Below are 12,137 nucleotides of genomic sequence, written 5' to 3' on the forward strand. Positions count from 1 at the left end.
TCTTTGAAATTCGAATATGTCTTTCATTTGAAAGTATTTTAATGTGTATTAATGTTAATAACTTTAAAAATAAAATTTTTGGAGGAAAAAACTATCATGACAGGGGCGTTGAAATTAAACCGCAAAATTAGGGTGTTATTTTAAAAAAAACATAACTACTTTATTTTCATGGTTTTAAAAAATGAGATTTTTTTGGTACAGAAAAAAAAAAGAGATTCAATTCAACTTAAAAAATGAGCATTTAAAAAATTAAATTTAAAGTAGCTTATCATAAATTCATAATCAATTATGATTCATATTTAAATAATATTTTACTTTAGAAAAATAAATGATTCAATTTTAGACCAAAATTAAAAAAAACCAAGAACTTATCTTGAAACTTAAAATATTTTAAAACAGCAGGGAACTTCTAGCAAAATTAAAGTGAATTATTTTAGATCAAATAAAAAAGAAACAACTTATCTTAAAACTTAGAAAGTATTTTCAAACAGTAGTGTAGTTCTAGGAATTTAACACGAATTAAATTTAAATTACATGATACATTAATTTAGGGTGCAAATTAAAAAATATTCTAGCTACCTTTGAATTTTAAATAATTCAGCGTGCCATAAGATTTTTTGAAGAATTCATTATTTCAAATGAATATCTATTATAGTTCGTTTTGCTTTATTTATTCAATCTATAAAACACATATTCTATAGTTTGCACAAGAACTTAAAATGACACCGCCGACAAATTGACCTTAAAACTTTGTGCTTTGCAAGACAAAAAACTTTTTATTTTAAGATTTAAACGACCATATAGGGTTATTCACTGCAACCAAAACGAAATAAACACAAATGTGCCTGAATACATAAAATATCCACTACGATTACAAAATAAAATTAACAATTTTTTATAAAAATTTAAAAATTATATAATTTTTAATTCCTCCGTGCAAGGCACGGGTCATATATTAAAAATATTTTTAATTGCATTAAATTCATAACATCATAAAATGGAAAAAAAAGAAATCCGTAAAACGTATTTAACAGTTTTAATAGACATTTATTTTTAGACTAAGGTAAAAACATTAACTAACTATAATCCATTTAAAAATACATTAAAAACAATTACTCCTGTCGAATGGAAGGATAGATTCAGAAGGTGGTTCAAATCGGCATTTAATGTGCTGAAAATTTGCATGGACCCACAAATAATTTTAAAATTCAAGTCAAATTTACAAGTGCAGATATGATGAAGAAGATCAATGTGGAGAAGATGTAGAGCCATTCCCTTTATGTTACTTACACATAAATAGCTTTTGTGCTAAAATTTTCTTTATATTTCTTTATCCGCATTGACAATTTCTACTTTTTCGGGTATATTGACCTCGGTGGTCAATTAGAATCATTTTGACAATTTTTAAATTTTTCGTTTATTGACCACGGTTGTCAATTTTTCAATGAATCGTTGTCTGTTTGAAAATCTTAGTGTGGAATTATATATATGTGCTTTTCACCCAAAAACACATTGCTCTGAAACAACAACGATGAAAAAATTGTCCATTTTTGGGAACACTAAACCTATATGCTAAACTAACAAAATCACACCCACAAAACTTTAAAAAACCATAAAAAAAGAACATAATATAATTAATAAATAAATATTAAACAATTTGTTAAACAATTTTTTTTAAAAAAAATCAAGAACAAATTCCCCCGTGCAAGGCACGGGTTAAAATCTAGTAATCGACTAATTGCAAAAATACAGCATTTTCCATTGGCAAAACTAGTGCATGTTTAGACCTCATTTCATTTATTCAGAATCCATCCTCCAGTAACATGGAGATAATTGATTTTTCCAAACCTGTACGCATAAAAGCATTTATTTCAAAGAGGATCACCAAGCGATCAAAATTCGTTACTTAACTTGAAACTAATTAAAATTTCGTAGACATTGGTATGAGTTGCTACCTTGCTAAATCAGCTATAGTCCAAGTCATGTCATTCTCAAAGATCCAGTGGCATACTTCAATCTGACCCGGACCCGACCCAAGAGCCATGAACGCACCATGGGTGGGGCTCCAAGCAGACGTATCTAGGTGACAAAGGGCAACACCGTGGTTAATCTTTTCCTTCGTATCCGGGTCCAGAAGATCAGCTTCGTAGACCCGAACCTTAGGAACCGAGTGGCAGTAGTAAAGCAAATAAGGGAACAAGCTCTGGTGACACGACACAGACTGCGTGACCTTCCCACCGTTCAACCCTTTAACCCGGCCCACCATGACGTTCTTTTTAGACCCGTTCACATTTTCCGTGGTCCGAACCGTCACATCGCGACCCAGAACAGAGGTTGCAAAGTCAATCATGTCCTCGACTGAGCCTACACAACGCTTGGTTTCACCCACGCTCGGTGCCCTCTCGCAGTCACCCAACGAGTCTGTTATCATCTTGTCCATGGGGGAGTCGTCTGATACCCTAAACATGTGTTTCAGATCGGATGATTGGAAGGCAATTTGGACAAAATAGAGCGGGGCAAAAATGACCTTTTGGGCATTTTGTCAGTTACATCAGGCATGGGCATTACACTCCCCGACTTCAACATCCTCTCGCGAAAGAATTTACCCGGTTCAACCCATTTATTCAACAAACTGCCACTAACGCTCTGTTCTCCGGAGGAGGATGAAGCGTTAGTGTAACCAGTGAAGGTAATACCATCTTTAGAATATTCTTTGAAGGTGTTGTTGATGCCGTAGCCTTTGAAATCAATCTTGTGTTCACTATTATTTGCTGCATTTTTGGCATACCCTTTGAAAGTGTCGGTTCCTTCATTGAATGATTTGCCATAGTTGTCAAACTCCACGCGCGTCTCGCCGTCTGTACCCTCAGCGTAGGATTGGAAATTGTCTGTGCCGACGTTCGCCTGGTCACGGTAGTTCGCAAACTTCTCGGTGGCGCCGACGCTTTTCCTTGCGTAGCTCTTGAAATTCTCAGTCGGGTTGTTCATGTTCACGCCGTAGTTTGTGAACGTGTCTTCCGGGCCGGCTCCTCCCTCGGCATAGTTGGAGAAGTCAGATCCGACAACATTGGAGTTTGTCCCGTAGCTCGTGAAGTTGTTGACGGGGCCGGCAGAGTTTTTGCCGTAGCTGGTGAAGCTCTGCTTGCCCGCGTTTCCGTCTTCACTGTAGCGAGAGAACGTTTGTTCCCTCCCGGCAGTGGAGTCAGAGTAGGTAGAGAACCGGAGGTCCGGAACATTGGATTCTTTGGCGTATTCTTTGAATTCGCCGGAGCCGCCGGCAGAGTTTGTGCCATAGGTGTGGAAGCTCTCGTCGACCAGGTTGGTTTCAAAGCCGTAGGTGGTAAAGCTGTCGTTGTTGCCTCCGGAGTTGCGGCTGTAGCGGCGGAAGTCGTTTTGGGGAATGCTGAAGAAAGTGTTGGAGTAGTTCTTGAAGGAGTTGAGGCCGCCGAGTCCGCCGGTTCCATAGTTGGTGAAGTTCTGGCCGTCGTCGTAGTGTTCGAAGGGGCCGTCCTTAGGGACGTGGGAGAGGCTGGGTAGCACGTCCGTGAAGCAGAGGAGGTTCGCGGCGGAGCAGAACTCCGGGAGCTTCGTGGAGAGTGTGTTAGCTGCGGCGAGGGCGGCGAATGTGGCGGCATCGTTGGCGCTCAGTGGGGAGGACTTGGAGAGGAGGAAGGATGGCTTTGGCAAGTTGTTGGGGATATTTCTGTCCCAGTAGCGTATCACGAAAGCCTTTGGGGTGAACGGGTTTTGGGTTCTGGCTTCTGCTTCTTCAACTGTGGAACCAACCTGCATTGTTGAAATCTTACACTATGAGTATATGGATGAAAGTGAGCACTTCAAATAGAATGTGTTTAGGAATCGAAAATACTTAACAGCAGAATCGAATTTGTCTGCTGCTTAATGTTTCATTTTGAATAATCAACCTTTTATCATGTGGAATCCACCCATTAAGTGGTAGTTTGAATCATAGGAATTTTGTTCTATTGCTGGAACCGTGGGTGGATTAAATTGGGATCCATCCTCATTTACAGTAGTGGAGGTGGTGAAGGTTCCCAATTTTATCCTGCTGGTGGCAAAGATGTCTGCAATTTCATTGCAAGCAGTACTGATTATTGTGTTCTGTCCAAAGACTGGGCATGAAAAAGGGAGAATGCTTGAAAGACTTTTTGATGTTATATGAGCAAAGGGTACTGTAATCTGCCTGGGAGGGGATTAAATGGAGCTCGGGGAGGGGTAAATTGAATCAAGGGTAGAGAAGAGGTGGGGCTGTTGAAGGTGATGCTGTCATACTGGTTGATATAATCAGTTTTGGAACATATACTTTATTCTAGTTAATTGCTTGGAAATAAGGCATATTTTTGTGTAGCTAATTCAGAGACTGATGCTCCTGCCAAGCGAGGATCTAATATTCCGAGACCCATGTATTATTTTAACAGTGTTATTGGTGCTTAGCCATTTTTGCAGGTTCATGTTTGAACGAACCTGTTCTGCGAGAAGGGGCTGTCTTGTTCATCTTTGAAGTACACTGGTTATTATGTTTCAGAATTGGAATAGATGCTTTACAGGGCGCTAGAATTTTGTATTTCACAGATGTAAGTTCTGGCCACTAGAAGCTAGATTCCTTTGTGTTTGTATGCGATGAAGGTTTTGTAGTGGGCTGTTTATTTTCGCTTAAATAAGTTTTTGGTCCCTATCCTTTACAAAATCCTTGGTTTTCGTCTCTCGCCGGAGCAAATGTGGGTTTTAGTCCTTAACCTTTGCCAAAAGGTTTGGTTTTCATCCCTCCAGAGCTCTGGATCAACACCGGAGATCCGGTGGCCTATGTGGCATGGCCACGTGCTGATTAGATATATATTTTGGTGTTGCATGTTGTTTGAGTACTCTTTTCCTCTCTTAGGGTTTTTCCCACTTGATTTTTCTTAAGGAAGTTTTAATGAGGCTCACTCATAATAATCACCAAAATGCATAGCGCTGGTTAAAATTTTGATGTTTTGCTCCAATTCCACATGAGAGGAATGTTCTCATGAACTTTATATTCCTTATCAATAAATTCAGTTTGATCTAAAAAATATATATATATTAATTATTTAACATTTCATGTCCTAATACATCTAATTCTTTAGGGTCGCTACAAGTCCCACGACACAGGAGATTCTCTAAAAAGCCAGACGGAAAGACATACCAACATGCGGAAGAGGTAGAGGGGCCCCTATTATCAACCATTACAGCTGGCGTTGACCAGCTTTGCGAGAAGCACATTAAATAAAATTTATAACACAATAAAAATTCAAGAAAATTATATTATAAAATTTATTACTCCAAGAAATCAAGAAAACTATATTATATTATTTTTTTTAATTTGGCACGGTCAAACCTCTTTTATTTGAGAAAAATGAAAAAAAAAATTCCAACATCTTGTACTCATATGATCTATTGTCGACTAAAAAACTATATTATATTAAAAGTCTAAAAAATTGATACTTTCATGTGTTTAATTTCTTATAGCATTTTGCCGAGTAGTAATGTGACGCTTTCAAAATTAAAGGTATTAACCACTCAATACAAGTTCAATACAACATTTTTGTTGTACAACGTTAACACTACTCCTTTGTTTTAAGAAAACGGATTCACAACCGTTGCATGCATGAGTTTTACTAACTCAGCTATAGAAAAATATAGTTTATAAGTTAAAAGAGATTTTGTTCAAAATAGTTTTAACATATAAGAAACATTATAAATAACATGTATTAAGTGTTAGTCAAAAAAACTAAAGACCGTAGTGGCACTTACATGGAGTGCCGAGAGAAGGATAAGAAGCAAGAGGCTGCTCCTGCAAATGAGTTGCTTGTGCATCTTATTCATGGTTATATCTCCTCTTTATTTTTTATTTTTTTTAAGCTAACCCTTCTGTTTCACGAGGAGATTTTAGAGAAGAGGGAAAATGAAGGTAGAGGTTTGAGGTGTTTGGGAATCTAGATATTTATATATAGAAGTCTTGAAGGTTGGAGAGTGCGAGACAGATCAATCGAGTAAGCAATGAAGTGAACGTGCCACTTTAATGAAGACACATGCATGTGTATGGAGTTGAGTGAAGAGCAAGATCTCCATTAATTCTACCACGATTTGCTTGCTTTTAATATGTTATATACAATCTAACCATTTTCCTTCTTTAGCGGTCCGAGGAAGATCATATTGATGTTTAATTCAAGCTAATGTTTATCCAAGTGTCTGCGTCAACCTGCTCAATTGTTTAATTCAGGAAGATTCTCCACGGTGTTCGGATCCTGTCCTGCAACGCAAGGATATATTATATCCATCTTTGTCCATCCATCTCCATCATCACCGAAAGCAACAAAGCCACATGGGTTTCAAAAGGGGGATTTCAAGAAGTAAACGTGCTACCCTTTAACTAATGTCATGTGCATGACATACATATATATATATATAAAGTGTATCAAGTAAGAGCAATGTTTATTGTAAGAGATGAAAACATTAAATCGTGACCGTTTGATCTAACTTGATCAATCCAAGGATCATTTCGATTCCATTAGGAATAACCTAGGATTCTAAATATGACACAATGATCAATCAAAGAGAGATTCAACAACTAAAAGAAAGATTGATTGGAAAAGCCCGCACTCAAAATAGAAAATAAGATTAGCATTTAATCTCAACCACTCATGTTAGATCATACGATCACGATTTAATGCTCTCATCTCTCACAGTAAACATTGCTCTCACTTGATAAGCTCCCTATATGTGTGTGTGGGGGGGGGGGGTATACACCTACAGATAATGATGTAGAACCCTAAGAAATAAATTAGAAAAATAAGAGAAATTAGTGAGTGATAGATATAATATATTTAAGAGGAAACTCGGGTGATAGTGGTGCGGGAGGTGTGGTTAGAAATAGTGGAGGCCAAATATTGGGTTGTTTCTCATTGTTATTGGGAAAAAATGGGCATTTGAAGCGGAAGTAGAAGTCATTCTTGGGGCGCTGAAGTTCTGTATATAAATGAATCAGATCTTATTGATATGTTATGTCAAGAGGTGAATTGGATCTTACTGATATGTTAATGGAAGTTCCAAGTTCAGTCTCTTTGATTCTTTTCTGTTCAGCAATTCTTCCGCTTCTGAAGTTCAGGACAGTCATGTCTGCAACCGATCTTTTCGTGCTTGAGGATGTAGCCTTCTTAGAAAAGGTTTTCTTGTTTCCAACCATTGTAGAGTTCGAGAAAAGCTAAGAGTGTTTGGAGGAATTTTGATATTTAGAAAGAAGGAAAAAGAATCGAGTGAAGATCAAATCTTGAATGCTTTTGGGATTAAGCAAACTTTCTGGCGGTAAAGTAAATAAGCCTCAAACTTGATGAAAGGTGATTGATGTGAGAGAAGGTGGTGGAAATGATGGCTTTAGGTTCAGGTTTTCAATGATAATGATGACTTGTGGTTTTTGAGGGTTGATAACTGAACATACTTGAGTAGTGTAACTGCACGCGCCATATTTTGTTTTCATAACTGCTCCAGCTTTGAATATGACATGACTTGTTGTGTAGAGAGTTGATGATGGTTCCAGTCACGTGGGTGATAGGAATGATTTGGTGACGTCAGCTCATTTGTTCTTCTTCAGGACGTTGATGAGCAGACGCTGAGTGTAGACATTTCATAATTTTTAGCAGAAGATGCATCTTCAGTGTTGGACGACAGTTTACTTAGACGATCCTTTGAAGCACGATCTCACTTGACCTTCAGGCTTGGATGTTGTTCCATTTTGTCATGTTGGATAAGATTCCAAGTAAAATTTTGAGTGGGTGTTTACTCTAGCAAGTTAAAAACCTTTTTTCCAGAAAAACTATTTCACATAGTATGATTTCATGCAGATTCATCAGTATCATTTCCAGAGGTTTGCATGCTTACAAAGCTTTTAGACGAAGTAAGGGCTGGGTAAGTTGCAGAACATGTGAAATCAGCTTTGATAGATAATTTCGACACACTACATTCTAAGTCATATATTGTCTTTGAAGAAGATGGTCCTTAAAGAAGTATGCCTTAGCTTCTTTTGACAAGATTATGTTTCATTTTCTGATGACACTTAGAAATGTAACAACAAAATTTGCAGTATCTTCCAAGTTCGTCTTATGTAGACTTACTTGTGTCCGAGCTCTCCATACAGCTTGTTAGGGAAAAAGTAACACCACACTTTTAATCTATTAAAGGAAACAAGGAATCTACTTTCACACAATTTATTTATGTTATGTAGACTTTGTTTTTATCCTTTAACTTACTTTACCTATTTACCTTTAACATCTTAGTTTGGATATCTAGGAACATAGACTTTACTCTTGCCATGAGTTGTAAGCATCCATTGTCCTGGCACTATCTCTGGTGTCTCCTTTGTCCTATTGAGTATATTTGCAATAGGTACAATCATAACTTTAGGTAAACAAAGTTTATTGGGTCCTGATGAGTCAATGGTTTTCTTGGAAGGTGTCTTCTTTTCATAAGAACCCTTCTATCTTCCTGAGTAAGCTTATGATCAACTATAAACACTTTGGTTCAGAAGATGTTGATTCAGATAATGTAAAGCTAATGTTAGACGACGAATCACTTTCAAATCCTAAACCACTTTTGTCATAAAGTTCTATGTTGTTTCACAGAGTTTATCGTGACCATGAGTGAATGAAGATATGTCATCAATTAAGGCTCTTACTCTTTTCTTTAAGGTGAAAACTTCTTTCGAAGTTTCCTGGTTTCTTAAAAACTCATTTTCTTTTACTAAAAGCTTATTTTCCTGTTGACATATTTCATGCTCTTTTTTAAGTGTAGTAAATTGTTTCTTCAAGGTTTTAAATTTAGTAGCTAAAGCATATGAATGAGCAAGTAATTCATCATAATCATCTTCAGAGATTTCAGATCTTACCTCTTCCTTCTCTTCATCTGATTTGTCTACTGACGCCATAAGAGCGAGGAAAGATTCTTCATGGCCGTCTTCTCCTTCATCGTCTGAGGATCCTTCGGAATCATCTCATCCTACGATGAGAGCTTTCAACTTTGAGAAGATAAAAATCATTGTTCATTGAGCCTTCAATACCTTAATTGTAAATAAAGTTAGTTTTCAATGGCGTAAGAATATGTGAGTTATAAATGCTTATAAAGATAAGAAGTTGTTTAGAATAGAAAAGTTCAAAGATATTGAAAGAGATGGTTCAAGTTGCCACATAAAATTAAAATCTGATGTTGAAGATTTTTGTGAGACCCAAGTTTTTTTTAAGCTTAGAATAAATTAATTCAATTCATATTCACGATTAGGTTTCGATGTATTGTGACGGAAACTTGAACAAGTGTTTACCAAATGGAATAAATTGATGAAGGAGAAAATTCAGGAAAAGGCTGAAAATAGTATTAAAGTCGATATAAGTTATAGCGTGAGTCTTATTCGCTTACGCCTAGGGCAAGAACGTTAGTAAACGATTAATTTACCCTTAAAGCACTATAGGAACTAATTCCAAAACTATTCAGAGAAATATAAGAATTTCTCTTATTCATTTCCATGACAAGCGTTTTGATACGAAACCCTGAGCTATACAAACGTCCGATTCCAATTCTCGGAGGTTAGCCGAAACTAACTCTCTGATAACTCGAGAAACTTAAAATAAACGGTCGATGAAGACTTTTTCTATTCGGAGCTTCAAACGAAGATTTCACACGCATTCACCCATTTCTTTCGATGTTTCTCATCTTTCTTCAGAAAGAAGTTTTCTCATCCGACATCAACTGCAAAAAGTAGTTTTTCGGGTAAAATCGATTTACACCGACTTTGGATCGTTTGTTTAAATTCCAAGAAACATGTTTCGAGTTCTGGAATTCTGTCGCCAGAACCTATCTTAGAATTCACAGAGGAATGCGCAGGAAAAATCGGAATCGCGAAATATTCATTTTCCCGCATTTTCCATTACCTATAAATAGCAAAAAAAATGAAAATTTCTCACCACCACCATTGAAGAGGCCGCGAGCTTGAGAGGAGAGGGAGGAGAAAATATTTTCGCGGTTTCTTGCCCGATCGCTGCACCGTTCGTTGCTACTCGAAGACATCGAGGTATAGATGCTATCTCTCACTTCTGATCGTCAATTCTGTCGTTTTTTCTCTATGTCTTTCTGTGCTCAAAGTTTTGAGCTTTTTGTAAAACTATCCAAATAACTTGATTTCAGTGTCTAAAATTGTTGCCTACATGCCCAAGAGCATGAATATCCGGTTGTTTTCTACTAAATCTCGCCGAATTGCCGCCGAGTTTCAATTCTGCTCGAAAAACCCATTTTTGGCCAAAGCTTCGTCCTTTAGACTTAAAACTCTCGACTGAGCTTAGCGCCAGTAGGATTAGTTGTCATAAATGTCGTTGGTGACGTCCCCATCAAATTTATTTTTTGAAATTCCAATTTTGAAATTCCGAGCTAAAAACACTGACCAAAATACCCCTGCGACAGTTTTCGATCCGATAATTTTTCCGAGCTTTAATTCGCCTTAGTTACAACTAATGATAACCTAGGAATTAAGTTTGATCGAAGAAAAATCGGCGCACACAATTAGTGTGTGTGGCCGAGAGCACCTCCAAGGGGGGAGGAAAAATTCGTTTTTCGAAACTTGTCTTATCGCGTTAGATTATCGTACTTCGGAGTTTATGATACTTCGTGTAACCTTAGTAATTATTGTTTGCTGAGTTTCTGACTGATTGAGATTGAATTCTGTGGTTTTCGCTCAAAGGTTCAATTGTGGAAACTTTGGGGTTGACTGAACAAGCTTGTGAGGGAGACCTACACCGCGAGACTGGAACAACTCGAGGTTAGGGCAACTTACTTACTAGCTATTGTATTGTAGGCGTCGATAAATTCGACTTGAATATTGTTTGATATTGAATATTGCTTGGATATTATTTATCGCTTGAAATTGGAAAATGTTTTCAGGAGGCTTCGGCCGAGTGAACTGATATGAGACGTGTGTCTCCGTTTTCTGAGAGGCTTCGGCCGTTTACTAGTTTCTGTCTTATGATTTCCGCACAGAATTATTGTCGTATTGCTTCTTATAGCTTGGGATATTGATATTGTTGTCGAATCGTGGGCTTTGACGCGATTGCGAATTGTAGGACATTTGAATTGATTCTTTTTTATCATTCGGGTTGAAAGAATAACCCTAGGCAGGTCCTGACCTGAGGTCTGAGATCTAGCCCTCCTTGAAATACTTAGATTTTTCCCGGGGATTATATTTGGGGGATTTGGGAAACTTTGAATAGTTGGAATTTGGAACTTGAGAACTTATGGAACTTGGATTTCGATAATAAACCTCATAACTTGATTAACTCAACTTGAAATGCTTTGATTAATTAACGAGATCTTTAGGAAAATTTAAGAGTTGGAAATGATTGTGAAAAACGGGAATAGTCGAAAAGCCTTGAACTTGAGATGATTTGATGGTCGTCACGGGGATGAACCATAGTGACCATGGAAATGTCACTGAGTGCAATATGTACTCCGGCTTTTCACAGCCTAGTCGCAAAGACGACTTTGACATTCGGGTACTTTTTAATTGAGATTTGTAGTTAAACGCGTACGCGCGAATCCGTATGTCCAAACCCGACGGGTTGGACCGATTCGGCAATAATTGTTTGACACGCGCGAGTCCGTATATTCAATCCGATGGATTGGATATATTCGGTGGTAGTCTCTCAGGCACGCGTGAGTCCGTACATTCAATCCGATGGATTGGATCGATTCAGCGATCGCCATTTTAACTCGCGTGAATCCGTATGTTCAATCCGATGGATTGGATCGATTCAGCGATAACCTTTTGACATGTGCGGATCCCTATGTTCAATCGGATGGATTGGATCGATTCGCCGATAGTCATTGGACGCGCGCAACGTCCGTATGTTCGACTCTATTGAGTGAACCGATTTGGCGTTGTCATTTGTTGCGTGTGCGAGTCTGTATGTTCAACCCGATGGGTTGGATCGACTTGACATGCCTATTTATTGGGACCATCCTTTGAATTGACATTGCATGCATACATGCACCCTTATTGAATTGTTGAGTCATTGTTTATTGAACTTTTGAGATAGCAGATATCGAATTGTTTATTAGAGCCTTGA

At 37.6% G+C, this 12,137-nt stretch overlaps 1 pseudogene; it reads right to left on the bottom strand.

Moving 5' to 3' along the window:
• Nucleotides 1–1,613: 1,613 nt before the first annotated feature.
• Nucleotides 1,614–5,952, bottom strand: LOC130714072 (polygalacturonase 1 beta-like protein 3; annotated as a pseudogene).
• Nucleotides 5,953–12,137: the final 6,185 nt, after the last annotated feature.

The sequence above is a fragment of the Lotus japonicus genome, chromosome 4 (genome assembly GCF_012489685.1).
Source record: "Lotus japonicus ecotype B-129 chromosome 4, LjGifu_v1.2".
NCBI lineage: Eukaryota > Viridiplantae > Streptophyta > Magnoliopsida > Fabales > Fabaceae > Lotus > Lotus japonicus.